Source organism: Lethenteron reissneri, chromosome 14, assembly GCF_015708825.2.
Source record: "Lethenteron reissneri isolate LAM-NWPU_2019-01 chromosome 14, ASM1570882v1, whole genome shotgun sequence".
Classification (NCBI taxonomy): Eukaryota; Metazoa; Chordata; class Hyperoartia; order Petromyzontiformes; family Petromyzontidae; genus Lethenteron; species Lethenteron reissneri.
The window spans coordinates 13,855,966-13,872,575 of record NC_083792.1 but is presented as its reverse complement, the minus strand read 5'-3'; the positions used below and the strand labels follow the sequence as shown (position 1 = coordinate 13,872,575).

General features: G+C 44.9%; 1 protein-coding gene across 3 annotated transcripts in view; it reads right to left on the bottom strand.

The window, feature by feature from the left end:
• Positions 1 to 16,610, bottom strand: part of LOC133342441 (latent-transforming growth factor beta-binding protein 1-like) — a 131,459-nt gene that overhangs the window by 100,936 nt on the left and 13,913 nt on the right. The gene's annotated exons all lie outside the window — the stretch shown is intronic.

The window sequence follows — 16,610 nt, the reverse complement described above, 5'->3', positions numbered from 1 at the left end:
AGCATTCCTCTGGGTAATACAGCGCCCTCCAACATCCTCAACACTTCCAATTAAACTTGACAAACTTTGCATCGTAGAACCATTCGGAAAAAAACGGCTCCACACTCAATGTTTTTCCTGGGTTAAATGTGCGATGGCTTTTTTTATACAATACAAGAAATAGTTGAGTTCACCTAATATGACGTTTTGTATTGGTGACCACCAGGGCACGCCAGGTGTCACGTGGGGTGTACGAGGTGGCCCTGCGAATAGCAGGACCCAGTGTCAACCTCCTCGTTTCCACCATTAACTCTGTTTTTCTTTCACGCAAAGCCACGAACACTCACTGATGGAATTAAAAAATGTCCAATGCGGAACGCTCCTGAGCGAGTCTCGAATCTCACTCGAGGCTCTCGTGTGCACGCAATAAAAATGAGAGTACAGGTTTCCCTCGCTTTATGCGGGAGATGAGTTACACAAAATGAGGGCGCACAAAGCGAGATTGCACCGCACGGGACAGCTGCTTGCAGAGTCGCGCATCCAGTGCAGTGCCCACAATCGTGTCCCACGTCCGACCGCATAGCCGCAAAGCAGTGAGTTAAACCCGCACGTAGCGAGTTTTGGGTAGAAATATGTTAGCCGCGAAATTGCACAATCCACATAAATCGAGAGCAGTATATATTGTACAACATACTTACATGTAATGCTACAGTACTGAGTATAATAATATCAGACTGCCAACAGCTCTCTTCTTTGTTTTTACTTCCCAAAGAAGTTTTTTTCACAAGATTCAAATATATACGTTTGTTTTAGGTCAAGCAAACAAAACGCAACGACCATATGATGTCAAGGACGACGATGTCAAATAGAATAGGGAGGTATGTGTGTATGTATGAGTGCACTATACATTTTCTCACACACATGTCAAATGTCGTCTTCCATCTGTTTGGCACTCTCAGATTTTCCCAAGATCGGGGGGGGGAGGACACAGCCTAAGCTCTACAAGCTATGAAACACATTTACACCACGAAAATAAATTCCACGAAACGTTTTCAACTCCTGTAAGGCTGCTACCAGAGAAATACTGAAGTTCCACCGTCAGTTCAGGACTGCCAAAGGAGGTATAATAAAATACGCTTTGATTTGCAGTGTTTAAATGCAACCAAAATTGCATGTCAAGATGCTGTGCAAAGCAGTGGGACTTGTGGCTTATAGAGATGGGGGATGGGGGGGATCTGTACAAATATAGAGGGTTTTTTTGCTGAAGGGACAGCAAGCCACAAGCAGAGAAGAATATACTGCGCCTGGACTTAACAGGCGCAGGGAGTCGCCAGCACAGATGACTTAGGAAGAGGGATTTACACGAGACGGGCAGCAGAGGGAAAGGAGTGACCTCCCACTTTGCAAAGGTTTACTGGGGACTTCAACATAAACCCTTGATGAGTACCAGCCAGTACTTATAAAAAGCATGTCTAGACACTTAACCTTTATATTGTTTTTTTTTTACTATTGCAGCTTCATTTTAATAAACTACAATGACAGCAGATACGAAAACCCAATAGCAAAAGACACAAATTGTAACTGAATGAACATACATTAATCAGAAAAATATCTAACATCCAAAAAAAGCGTCAATGAGTAGCAGCCAATATGTAGACAATTTCTCTTTAAAATAAACGTTAACACGATTGTAGTTTAAGGATTTTTTTAGAAACCGTAATGACACCAGTGGCGGCTCGTCAATAGAGGGCGCAGGGGCGCCGCCCCCATCAATATTCAAGAAATATACATATGCAAAATTTATATAAAAATACATAAATAAAATATTTTTTTCATACGATGTGCCGGCTGGTAGTAAGAAAAGCATCAGCATTTAATAAAAACTGGCTTTAATCGGTCAACTATTTTCTATGTTTTTCAATGTGTTTCATGCGGGGCGCCGGACAAATGGATGTCTATGTGAGACTTTACATTTTCGGACAGCATGTGACCTGAAGCTGGTCTCTAATTGGTTTCTTAAAGATTCTCCTCGGGGCGCAAGTCGTTGCGTCCCTGGCCAATCAGAATTGGATACATGTTATTTTATCCAATCTGATTGGTTCTCGTCACCTGTCATTCAAATTTACGCTGTAGGCCACTACTGCGAGTGCGAAGGCGACACCACTTTGACACTTGCTAGGCTGATCAAATTTTTTGTGTAAACAATGGCAGCAGTTCATCCAAATTCTGTAATTTATTTACAAAAAAACCCTTTCACAAGGCTTTCGCTGGAAGAAATAAAAAAGATAAAGGATCTCGGACCGGACCAACCCGATTTACAAATCCAGCAGCAGGCCAGTGACAGAGGACGAAGCTACACACGAAGCTTCACCCGCGCTTGTTATGAGAAACGGAGGTGGCTGGCTGGATGTGATGTTAGCAATTCTCTTTTTTGTTTTCCCTGTCTTTTATTTCAAAGTGTCGGCACTGAAGTTTTGTGGACAACGACGGGGGTAAGAGACCTCAAACATCTCTCTGACAAATGCAAACGTCATGAAAGTAGCCGCAGCCATATTGATAATAGCATGAAACTAACGTTTTTATGTTCAAGTAAGAAACATGCTTTTTGGTACTTTGGTCTGAAATGTATATAAAAGAGAAACATTTATGTTCAAGTAGGAAACATGCTTTTTGGTACTTTGGTCTGAAATGTATATAAAAGAGAAACATTTATGTTCAAGTAGGAAACATGCTTTTTGGTACTTCTTTTGGTCTGAAATGTAAATAAAGATCATCAAAATTTATATTCAAGTAGTCAAAATGGTTTTTGGTACTGCTTTATATTTATTTGCCCCCCTCAATAAAATAAAAAAAATGCGCCCCCCCAAAAATAAATATCACCAGCCGCCACTGAATGACACCATATATAAATGCGCAGCATAAGCAGAAAGAAAGACACGTAAGCTAGATTAAACAAAATAATAGAAAAATAAACGTACAGTTCTGGCTGCCAAGCGGCAGCAGGGGGAAAACGATGTTTAATTAAGAAGCTGCAGCTGGGCACTCATCAGGACCAACGCCACCATCACGTCTCGGCCGGTCCGCGGCCACCAGCCGTGGCTGTTCCCTTGAGTAACGGAGCGGCATGGAGGCATGGGGGGAGAGGAGGAGGAGGAGGGTAGAGGGGTGCAGGGAGAAGTTCCTGCTTGGAGATCGCATTCACACAGCCAGACACTCGCGCCAATGACTTGGCGCGTCTAATTGTGCTGAAAACAGGAAGCATGCTAATGGTGACGCCATGTGAAATCGACGTTATTTATTTATATGTCCGCTTATTTATTTATTCGCACGTTTGTCAGCCGGATTTTTGGGTTTTGATGCTCGCGCTGCATGCGCACATTTGGAATGTCCGATGGGAAAGTGCGTGGGTGCGTGCGTGTGTGTGTGGGTACGTGCGTGCGTGTGTGGGTACGTGCGTGCGTGTGGGTACGTGCGTGCGTGCGTGGGTGGATCCGTGCGTGCGTGTGTGGGTACGTGTGTGTGTGCGTGAGTGCGTGCGTGGGTGCGTGCGTGTGTGTGTGGGTACGTGCGTGCGTGCGTGGGTGGATCCGTGCGTGCGTGTGTGGGTACGTGTGTGTGTGCGTGGGTGCGTGCGTGGGTGCGTGCGTGGGTAGGTGCGTGGGTGGGTGGGTTGTGCAAAGTCAGAAATATAATGCGATGCTATTAAACGTGTGCCCTATTTTCAATTGATAAATACTCATCGTGTGAGTACAAAGTGTTTTCAGAATTTTCATGGCAAAGTTGAATCATTAGCAGTAATTACCTATTCACTGCTGAATGGAGGGTTCTCTACATCACAGTCAGCCTTCATGGTCCTACGGTGCTACGATCCATCTTGCTCCTGCACATCGAGCTGATCTCATTACTTCATCTCCATTGGGATAATCTCCGCAGAATCACCAATCTCTTCTGTTGGCAATCAACCACGACCAATGTGTGCTTTCCAAACTCACTTTTTCGAACGGCCCATATTACGTCTCTCTGACTTGTGTATGCTCTCTGTTATCCATATGCTCCTCGTTCTTCTATCAGTGTACTGGGATTACAAACATGCACATGCCAGTCTATGCACTTTTCACCTTTGTGCAAACAGAATCCGAATATGTATTTTTCCTGGAGAAACCCGAGGAGCTGTTAAGCTCTTTTGCACAGATGTCCAGTAGGGGCGGGTCAGAACGTTACAACAGCAGCAGCAGCACAACAACACGATTAGGACTGTGAGCGGTGGAGATGACTTAGAGTGGCCTTTACTCAAGAATATAATGGCTGGTGATGAAAGTGCAAACAGAATAGTCTGATAAGACAATTTTACAATGACACAGGTTTGACACTTTTGCTAAAACACATATTTTTTCCAAGTGCCGTGTCCCACTCGTATCCACTCTATTTCTCTGGCCTGCGTGCTGTGAAGAAGGTCCATTGCCTGACACGGCACCTTCGATATACTTTTTCCTTTTAAGGCCAGAGTGCTATTGACAAATGTGTTGAGTTATTTTGTTTCTTGTGCTTGTGCACCACTACCAATCTAGTATTACCAAAACACGAATGGTATTTGATTACTTTAAAATATTACCTATTTGTAATGTTCAGTGATTATGCACGAAAATAATAAGCTTGGATGAACATAAATATTCTCACGTATAAACATGCAAAATAATAAAATGCAACCGTGATTTATATCATTAGATTATATGCGTGGGTGAAGTGTGCATAAGTGAGTGCATATGTTTGTGCATGTACACGTGTGCATGGATATGCACAAACATACACCTGGCACCGAGAATTAATACTTTCCAATACAATCAGCCATGATGGCAGCTCCTGTGAGCGAGTCAATTGAAGTTAATTATTTTTCCTGAAATAAAACTCAAGTCTGCACAGGAAAGGCCGGGGAATGGATGCCACGTCGATTTCTGCGCAAGACTCAGCGCCGTGCATCACACGCCAGAGGCAGATTATATCACGCGCGCACACTATTCTAGCATCTGCGAAACAATTTATTGACGCTATCTTTAACAATCTCCCACAGAAACAATGTAGCATATTTTGTGTGGGAGACAGCCAAAAAACCGCTGAAAAGGCGCCACTTTTACGCATTGTAATAAAAAAGGCAACGCTGCTCCGTGGCTGCTCTAATCGTTTGGACCCGCATCCCGCCACACGCACGCAGCGGCAAGTCCAGCGCCACTGCGGAGGGACGCTGGCTGTGGGCTGGGCGGCTGTGGGCTGGGCGGCTGTGGGCTGGGCGGCTGCGGGCTGGGCGGCTGCGGGCTGGGCGGCTGCGGGCTGGGCGGCTGCGGGCTGGGCGGCTGCGGGCTGGGCGGCTGCGGGCTGGGCGGCTGTTGCCGTCGGGCGCGTGGGGAACCTTGAAGTCGACCCCGCACCTCCGAGTCGCGACTGGAATTATCCTTAAAGTTTTCGTCAAGATGTGCGCGCTATAAACTGTCATATTTATTTACGCAGCTAATCACTTGCAAAGCTGTGCATGAATTATCACCAAAGTTGCTTTTGCATATTTTTTTGTCCAAGAGGTGATCATTTTTACGTCTGCATGCCTTCACCAAACGCACACTCGCCAGCCTGGAAGATGCCTCATCCAGAAGTGGATTGACATAGAGGATTGTTAATGTAAACTCTATAACCGCTGATCCTAGGGTCTTGCAATTAATAACACGTTGGTATAAAGAAAAAAAGTATCAACATTTAGACGATGGAAGTTCAAAGAACAGGTGTGCTTTATGGACAGAGTCGTATAAGTAGCTTGTTTTTTTTGTTACTAAGGTGAAAAAGTGAATGAAGACATTTGCTCAACCCCGTGCTCTATCCCGTGGCAATGCCCTTGTGAATGCTGCGAGGCTTAAACGGCATGTCTGAGCATCGTACAAACAACGCTTGCTTCACTCCCCGAGCAGTCTGCCGTTAGTTCCTATTCGGCGTCAGCACAACTGGGTGACGGGACAGCCATTCACCCTCGTGTGCCCCCCCCCCCCCCCACGTGTTTGCGTTATGCTCCCGCCGCAGTGCGTGATGCAATTTTGCAATTCGAATGTCGCAATCGCCAACAAAAACGTAACGCACACAAGCAAGACTGTTACAACAAGACCAGAGCCGATTGCGTTTGCGACGACATTTCGGGAAAGTATTGTTTTCACGTTCCGCATATCAACTTCGCGACTGTATACAACAGCAGTATGTAGTTGCAGCAGTATGTAGTTGCAGCAGTATGTAGTTACTAGCATTGCGGCAGAGGATTTGACTATAAAAACGTGACTTGTGGTGAACAAACAGAGGCATGCAACCATCACACCAGTGGCCACCAGCTCACCACCACCTGCTTTTACATCGCACGATTGGGACACCGAAGGAATGCAACGACAACCCACCCACTGACAGGCCAGCAGAATGGGAATGTTCCAGGTTCTTGCAGACACCTGACTCCATGAATGAATGCATTTTGCAGGCTGTGTTGACAGCCCCAGCAGGGTAATGAATTAATTATTAGAACCACCGCCCGCACCGCTACAGAATTAAAATGCAGATCATTGCCTTCCACAGCAGCTAATGCAGAGTCCCTTCAAGTGGCGTGACGAAAGGCAGCGATTCTCATCAACAACACGGGCGGAGAAGCGGTGACACTCGGCAGTCATTCATCAAAACAACCCCATGACCCAACCTGGCTTGGGGAGGCCTTCATCCAGTGGTGTGTTGATATGTATATGTGTGTGTATACCATGTCAAATATGTAATTTGTCATAAAATGATAATGACGTGTTTATAGTATGAAATGGTAAGTTACCAAGGCTGGGAATGCATCCTCACAGTAATGTTCTAAGTTATTCTATATACGAAGTTTCAATATGCGAATATCGCATATCGAGGTATTACTGTATGTACGTATGTGAAATGGGTTGCTCAGAGGTCAGAGACTATGCCAATGCTACTGAGTTCCTTGGTTCGAATCTGAGTTTCAGCTACCTGTGATTAAACCGGGTGCAGCTGATTGCCCCAGCTCTCTGCACCAACAAACCCATCGATGTTGTATTTGGCGTTTTTCATAAGTTATCAAAATAACATTTATCAGACCTAAAAATATCACGTTCATATATATATCTGGAGAAAGGCCTGTGGGCAAGCACCCCCCGGGTGTGGACAGAAGGGGTCACGTGACAGGGGTTTTGAGATCTCAACTTCCCGCAGGGGCTCTTCTCCAACAGGGGACGATGCTCGCACTCTTCTCGAGTTCCCAATGAATAACGACGTCTCGTGATTTGATGCCAATAGAAACGCTGGAGAGAAATTTGGGGGGGGGAATAAAGCCTTTCTTGAAGGCCCCGTGAGCCAAGCGACTAGGCGGTATTTGTCAGTGAGTCAAACGGACCATTCTACAGGCGTGTACCAATTAACCCCTCCGTCATTTGATGAATCATCACAATTTGGCATTGTGATCCGATTAAAGAATTGCTGCTGGTTTTTGTCCTGTGTCTTTATCTCATTTGTAGATGATTTCTATATGTCCTGTCTTGGTTACAGCATTAGGTTAGTTGCCTTCAGCTATCTTGATTGACATTTATACTCTTGACATTTGATTTGCATAAACTCGTGTAAGTTATACGTTCTCAATTACACGAACGGTTAAGTGCAATGATGTGGTAGTATGATGCCTTGTATAAAGGTGTCAGTTTTGTACCAGTTTAAAGGGTAAAAACCTACTACTATATTTTGCCACTGGTAAAGGAGGTCTCATAGTGCAATAATGTGGTTTAGTCGTTGAATCAATGCTTCGTTGCATGCGTGGAAATGTAATGTCCGATTATTTGTTTACATTTTTTTACTATAGAGAAGTAACGTATTATTTTGCATGGTGATATGCCAGGGAGCTGGCTTCACAAACACAAGGTTGGGGAGTTAAATTGCTTGTTGCGGGAGTTCTTTAACACACTTATCTCGAACACATATTCACGAACCAAACAACAACTCGCCACAGCACAGAGCAGACACTAAAACCGACAGACTCGAGTTTCAACGCAAAAGAGACCAGTGGCAATTCAAGACAACAGATGCAAAGCCCACGACAACCCACATTGTTTTGTCTGGTCGCTTAATTGCCACGGAAAAGCTGTGCAGATAAATTGCAAAGTACGAACAACTTAATCCTGATCTGTCACTTTCACAGCACATGCGAACACTCTCCTACAGTTTCAAAGTAACAAAGAGCGGAAGTGATTATAATTTAAAATTGCTCAACGTGTTTTCCTTCCCCTGAACCTCTAACAGTTCTTATCAGTTTAACAGCTATATCATTACATGGAAGATAGACGGATCTTGGGTTTTTTTTGTCTGGATTAATAGAATGAGCACGATGTAATTATCCTAATCCTACGGGGTCCCATAGCGTAAGTGGATGGTTCATGCCTGTACGGCCGGCAGTTCACCAGCAATGATTCAAGAAAGGCCGATTGCTGATGAGGCATTGCATGTCGAAACCGGACCAAAGTTAGGCTTGCCTTGAAACAATGCTGGTGAAATGATGCGCTCCCAGAAAGGTGTGTGGGCTGATGGGTTGTGCAAGACATACTTTTATTTTCATGTGGAGAGAAGGATATGTGAAGTAGACATATTGTTTGCTTATTTATTTTATTATACCCAGATGTTGTGAGCCGATTTTAAACTGTTATAGAGAAGGCATAGATTGTGTTTGCATTAAACCCAGTGTGTATCATGTGGGCTTCCACGCAATACTCTCTCTCTCAGTCTTGCCAAATCCTAGGCAAATTGGTGATTGCTAACGGCGCCTGAAGTTTCATAAGGCTAGCCGATACTCAGAGGCACAAACACTCTGTCTAGACTGGTTAGGAACGCGCTGTTAGGAAGCACCTATTAAGGAAGGCAGGACTAGAATACACACATACACACTGCTTGCCTCAGTCTTTATCACACCGATACTTTTACAATTTTTCTGCCAAGTTAAAACAAAAGAGATTCAGGCCGGGTTCAGAAAACCAATGGTCACTGTTGTGCATGGCCGGGAATCAAGCCTAGGCCACTAAAGAATGGCACGTGATTTTCTGCACACAAAGACAAACGAGCATGTAAGCTTTAACATAATCTAACAATCATAAAAGTCTCTTTGTCGTTGTTAAAAAACGGCACTATTGGTAACAAAGCTAAATTATTAAATATCCGATAAGTTTCGTAAAAACAATTAAACTGTGCACCACAAAAATGCGAAACGCTGTTTCGCCTGATAATCTACGTTACGCAAGAGGATTGCGTTCTCTTTTCCGACAGGTAAAACTTACAGATGTAAAACAATGTAATCTTAAGCAGCTGACTGCTTAGTCGGCCAAGTTCTTAGCCATTCTTTAACAAATAAAACTGGTTTTCTTTGTGGCTTCTCCAGTAACACATTCAGGCTCAAAACAGTCAGGCATTCAAATCCTGGCAAAAATCAAAAGATGCTCGTTGGCAACTGAATTCTTCTCGTTGGAATTGTGAACTTCAACACGAGCCGGGGAAGGTGAGGGGAAAATCAACGGACATTTTATACACTCAATAAAGAATGTACATGCATTAAACTGTAAGTGTATTGTTTGTTAAACCGTCGTGACAGTATGTATAGCATGTTGAAAACATACATTTAACATGGCCCAACATCTACTGCAACTGTAATAAGGTTCATAAACTAAGTAAATCTCCAAGCCAATGGGAATGCCCTTTTATTGACTCAATTTTTTTTGTCAAGCACTACAGAGTTTATGATTATTATTTACATATTTATCTTGGAAAATTTTCCAGTAAAATACAGGACTTGCAAATAACAGGGGAGGACCACATTCTTACCAGATTGTTGAAATGGCTTTACAGAATGCAGTGTATAAACATTTCTTGTGGGGCCCCAGTATGATCCGGCGGGGCCTCCATGGTCATAGTATTCATGTGATCATCTGTATCACGTGGGTCACATCACCCCTCAACGGAAACAAATTCCATCGAGATCGCGTAGTTGCAGCCTGTGGACACGAGATGCAACGTGCTCTCCCTTTTCTCTCTCTCAGTCAATCGGCTCTCTCTCTCTCACTCTCTCTCCCTGCTCCCTCTCTCTCAACTGCTCCTTACTGTCATTCTTGGTTGTCTCTTCCTCAATCTCTTTCAGTCTCTCTCTCTCTCCAGCAGTCTTTCTCCACCTCCTTCTCACGCTCTCTCTCTGTTCCTCTCTCCCTTGCTCAATCTCTGCTCTGGACAAGAGGAATGGAACCCCCCCCCCCCCACTCTCCACTGCCACATAGCCCCCTGCAATTGGTGAAACAAAGCTTCGATTGTGAGCATCGTCGGCATCCGTGAGGCCCAGCACGAGTCGGCAGGGGCCACTGAAGAGAGTGGCAGCACAAGAGCCGGTTGGAACCGTCTGGCAGAATGAGCACGCCAAGCCTCGTGCACTGCTGCACAGAAACACGTCACCTGCGTGCTATGGGCACGTTCAAGAAGCCAGGGAATGCGAGGGGGTGGGGGAAGGTGGGGAGGGAAGCCATATTGCGAGAATAAATGACAAAGTGTCATTTAATATGCACACGGACAAATTGAGTCACTCGTAAAGCGCAGGACGAATCACATTGGACGTGCATTATTTTATATGGAAATACATTGATTCGTATTTGCCACCTGCGCGAAACGTGTGCTTGTTTTACTTCATCTGCGCTGAATTGCCAGCTCTCAGCAATTGCCTTTTTCGCGAGTGTGCGTCGGGTAAACGCTCATGCAGAATCTGTACCAATTCTGACATTGAACAGCTCACTATTTTGTTTGACTGAAATTGAACAATTAAGCTAAACTACATACCTCGCAGAACGTCCAAGTATGCAAAACAAAATTCCACTGCAAATTTTCAAACAAAAAAAAGGCAATAGGACATTTCCCATCCACGGGTTGTCTGAACGCATGAGGTGTCACGGTGGAGGAGGAGTGGTTAGCATACTGGGCTCGGAGCCCGCTAGCTTGACTCTGATTGCCGCCGGCCACAGTTAACATCAGTGGCAATTTATATCTCACGCGGTCCTGGGGCACCGCGCCAGACCCTTCATCAGCTCACATTGACCAGTGTGGTGAAGTAAAGTAAGATAACCCCCGTGGCCAACACACACACTGTGGAGAGGCCTTCATCCAGCAGTGGCTCGAGGGAGGACAGTAAACTCAAAGATTGAATCCAAATCATTTATCTACAGGGTAAAGGTATCGCTCCACTGGGAAGGTCGTTAGAACTCTCTCTCTCTCTCTGTGTTAACCACGCACGAAACGTTAATAAATAAACAGATAATATATATTAGTTTGGGTTGTGGCGAGAACTATCTCAACAATCCTTGCCCGCACTGACCAGCGTGATGGAGCCTCGTTTAAAAAACCCTCCATCACCGATACGGGGCAGGGAGGCCTTCAGATATTGTTACGGCCAAATCGTTACACCCCAAAGAGACATGTCGATAAATTGTGGCTTTTAATGTGGATTCATGTTCATGGCATTCGCCCAGTTTTTTGAAAATTAGGAGAATAATACACAGATTTCAACACGATCGAAAATAAAAGGGGTTGATAATGTTATAGTTAATACTGTTATAAAAAAATTAACAGATTTCAATCACTGTTCTGCAATGACATATGCTTGCATTGTATCATTACAACTTAGACAAAAGTGCACAGCAAAAAAACACAACCATTTAAACATCCGAAGAAAACGAAGCAAATATGAGCGGCAAATATTTACCGGATCATCACACGTTCAAAGGAAATATCTGCAAATCGAAATGTTAAATATTTTGGAAAACCTAAGATAAACGACCGTTTTGTTACGAGATACGTCGAGACTTCTTTTTCAGCGAGCGAATAAGGAATATAAATAAATTTCATGGCTGACAAAATAATTATGTCTTCGTTGGAGAGCGCCCAGTCGCTCGAGTGTGTTCATGTCAAGACAGACTTTAGGTTTGAAATATGACGGTTGGCTCCTTACCAGGGCACTTGGAACTGAAAGTGGAAAATATAAATTAGGCACGAAATTGTGCACGGGACCTTATTAGCCAAAGGAACAAGGTTTTGAAGCGAAGTGTGTATGTACGTGTGTTCCATAACTGCCGAGTTAAAAATATTTCAGTCTGCAATATGGTTACGTAGAGTTGTCAGCAAAGCGCTTGGCTCAGTCTATCGTCACTCTGGGGTTAGAGAAATCAAGTACTCTGCAATGGATATTCTCTCTTCTGCGGAAATGTGGTCATGTTCTGGGCAATATTAGCAGATCCTTACTCTATGAATATACCCTCCTATTGATCCGTGCAGCTGTGTGCAGATGAAGGCAGATTATAGGATGATGATTGTTGTCACTTCTGGGTCACGACTCTTACCTACCAACATAAATGGATTCTTCGGATTGATGTGGTGCTTCCGGAAGACAATTTCCAGTAACTCCTTATCCACATAATAGCGCGGATGATAGGACACATATACCACTGCTTTCAAGTTACTCCACTTATTTGTGGATATGCGTGAATAACATGCATAATTGTGGCGCGGATAATAAAATATGATTTTCTGTGGATTGATTCAGGAGCACAGCAAATAGACGTAATCTTGATTTGAAGCTTTCGTGGCTGCAGGGATCCATACGTTTTGGTTCTTTCAGTAAAGTCACGTAGATATAAAATAAAATAAATCACAAATTGTTTTATACCTACGTGACTTTACCGAAAGAACCAAAGAGTATGAATAGACGTAATAGCTAACAGGCGTTGCATCGTACCACTTTTCTGGAAGTCACAAGCAGCTGTCTTTGTTGTCCTATGAGGACACTGCTTCCCAACATAGGAATGTGGAATTTCCACAACTGTCTCTGGGCCACCGACAAGGAATTGAGCATCACCTTGTGCTCGTCTGAGCACCGTGCAAAACTGACCCGTTTTTTGTATCCTTCACTCTTCAGGGATTACAAATAAGTTCTGCTCAAAAGCGTGAACAATTGGAGAGAAAGTATGAGGGAGGCAACTGTACACCTGCTGCCCAGCTGTTTGCATTTGCTTCTCTCTTACCGCAATATCTCTCGAAAATATCTGTCAACTTTGCAATGTGAATGACAGCACGTCAGCCACCCTCCCCTCCCAAGTGCCTTTTGCGATGACGGACGCGAAAATCCGCGTGTACCGATGCACACCGCACTCCCAACAGCGCACTGGCACGCCTCGTCCATTGCCGAACTCCCAGCGCACACACACACACACAGGTCGGATGGACACTCAAACAATTCCGTAGCCACTGACATCATTGTGTATATCATTCTGTCACTTGCAGCGTACTCATATGTTGAGGTATTTTTTTTCTCTCCCTTCCTATAAAACAGGTCTCACCTGGTGAATTTAAAAGTTAAGACAGGTTTACGCTTCTTAGCGGGAAAATAAAAACTGTGACCGCACGCATTTGTACCCATACTGTGCAGACCCGCAACCATCACGGTGAGCTACTCGCATATAAACTCTGAAGGCATGTTTACATGGCCAGGGAAAATATAATAAGTGCAAGGTATTTTGCAGTCACAAGAAATACAAGTGAAATAAACAAAGCGGACATATTTAAACACCACACAGATACAATATAAATAATAAGGAAGTGTTTTTGAACTTTAACAAATGTCCTTAATAAAATTCATAAAGAGGCGCAGAACGGTGATGGCGTGTTTAATATCTTGCAATCGACTAAATTATAAGCTGGTGGTTCATGCAAAGCTTCCCCCTACCGCATTGAATATTATGGAGAGTATCGAGTGGATTACAAGATCCTTCTGCTGACCTACAAGGCTCCACATGAGCTAGCTCCACAATATTTGCAGGAACTGCTCAATTATTTCTCTCGGTGCAGCTCCTAGACTACGGCAGGCTTTGGTTATGAGACAATTAGAGTCGTTAGAGATATTTCAGTCCGTCTTGAAAACTCACCTCCTTAAACTGACCTTTACCGCCGAGTTCAGGCTGTTTACCCTGCCGGGTCTGTTTATTTCCTGCGCTCCATACGCAGTGGCACACTAGGATCTTCCGATGAACTTCACCTTTACAAATATAAATTATTATTATTATTACGGCGTTAGTGTTCATTATTATTGCACCTGTTTGTGTTGGAGGAAGCTGCTAAAAATAAAAAGCTTTTTTTTGCAAATCATTCAGCTTGGCTGTGTCAACTCAAATGCTGGTCATTGTAAGAAGCAATGACAGGTGTTAATGTACGGGTAAAGCTCACCTTTCGCTCTTCCGAGGGCAGGTATGACAAAGACGACACCAGGTATCACTTCTGCGCACTGCGATGTCAAGAGGAGGCGATGTTTAACCAAAACAACCGACGACTTGCCAGAGAGACCAAGCAAGTCAAGTGTTTCTGCGTGTTGTCTTTCATGCTCTCATGATATCCCATTCAGGATGTGAGCACGATACCAGCACCTATGACCATATCTCACGGAAATGCTCCGGATATCAGATCTCATAAGCTAAGCAGAGTTGAGCCCAGAGAGTGTTTGAAAAGGTGACCACCATCCATAACACCGGTGACAGAGGCGATGTTGTGTTCCGCAGAGGGCATTGCAGTAAAATCAATTGTTGTACTGTGCTCTGCTCGCACACATTATGCTCTATGCCTGAGTGTGCATAGCTATGCACCTCTGGACCTGAGTTGAATCCCTGTCCATGGTTAACATCAGCAGCGAGCGATATATGAACCGGGCACTCTTCCCCGTCACCAATCAAGAGTCCCCTGCCCCTTCAGCAATCCGCATTGACCAGGTTGGTGAAGTTTGGTCAAACAACAACAACCTCCATGAACGGCGCGGCGTGGGAGAGGCGTTGACTTTATTTTTGCCAGATCTTTAGGCGTCTTAAAGTAGAAGGAATGCTTCATCCTGAATTTTTTTTCGACATGAGTGCCTTCTGTCGGAAAAGTTGCAATGGGTGGGGGGGGGGGGGTGAGGGTGGGCGGGGTGGGTATACGTGATGCTGAGAACATGCCCATCCATCATTGACTCTGCAGGCTTGGAGCACATGGACCCATCGCAAGGCAGGCTCACAGCTCCACTTTCATTCTCCGAGCGGGACTAAGCAGCAGAGGCAAGCGTGTGACTCGCACATTCGCCACGCTCAACGCTCTTCAGCCGTTTGACAGCTGGCCAGGAGCAAAGCGCCGCCGGTATTTAAGGCGAGAGGATGTGGACGCAAAAAAGGCATGGGTCGTATTAAAAAACGCAACAAAAAAATACGACTTTTATTTTGTACCATGTAAGACCCACTGAGCTATATAGCTCTTTTGCAGAAGCCATCTGGCCACACAAATGATAGGTTAACGAAGTGGCTCATCATCATGTGGAAATTTACAGCAGTCCAATACTCTAAAACGCACGTTGATTCTTAACGTGGAGGGAAAAACCGGAGGACCCGGAGAAAAAAAATCCACGCAACTACGGGGAGAGCGTGCAGAATCGGAATATACAGCAGGCGTCAGGGTCGGGATCGAACCCACGACCTCCTGTAGACCAGGCGAGGTAGTTCACATCTCGCTACCATATGTATACAGTATGAGAATACGGTGTACACGCAGAGAGTTAAAAATACGCGATTATGTTATTATTATTAGAAATGTGTATCCCGTTGATATGAATGTGTCGCTACGGTAGTGAAATGCCGTTCTGTACTCCCCCGACGTTCACCGCACTGCGCTGGCAAGCGTGGTGAGCTATGGTCAAAAAACCCTCAGGACCCACAAGGCGTCGGGACGACCACATCCAGCAACAGATTGACAATCTGGCTCTAGACGTGCGTCATTGTAAACTGTAGGCTGATACCGCTGGGGACGACGCAGTGCGGTGCAGTAGTTCACCTCCTGCGCTATGAACCCGTCGACCCGACTTTGATTCAGTGTCGAGTGATATCTGAACCGGTAGCGGCTCCCCCACCCACTCCCCCCCCCCTGCTTCATCACGAATCCCCATGGGTCGACAACAGCGTGGGGAGAGAGCGTCATCCGGCAATGGATCGACAAAGGGGTCGTATGTACAATTATGATTGTAGGTAACGCAGGTGGCTGGCTCAGCGGGCTGCCAGAGCATTGAGTCGCCACAGACAAGTGGATGGGTTTATATCCCTGGAAGTTCTCAAGTGCAGTGGGCCTGATAGCCCCCGCGTAAGAATTTCCAATGAACACGGTTAATTTTAGAATTTAAGTGGAGCATGCTTACTCTAATGATGACATGTGCATTGATTGGATGTGGAATGTGGGTGAAAGCAGGCCTAACCATAATTCCTCTTTCGACTCTAAAACAGGAACATTGCCCAAAATTACAGCCTACCCAATGGTTTTCTCAAATTTTCCGTCACAAGGCAGATTAACGCTGGGAGTGACTTTATTAACGCTGTCTGCACACCACCGCGGACACACACTGACCTAATTTTTGGTCGTCTTTTTCAGACCTCATGAAGATGTGCCAGAGACAACGCTCTGATGTCTATTGCGGGGCGGGGGGGGTCACACCACTGCGTGCAGTCTCTCTGCTGTTATCGGGGAATTAAACGAACGGAAAA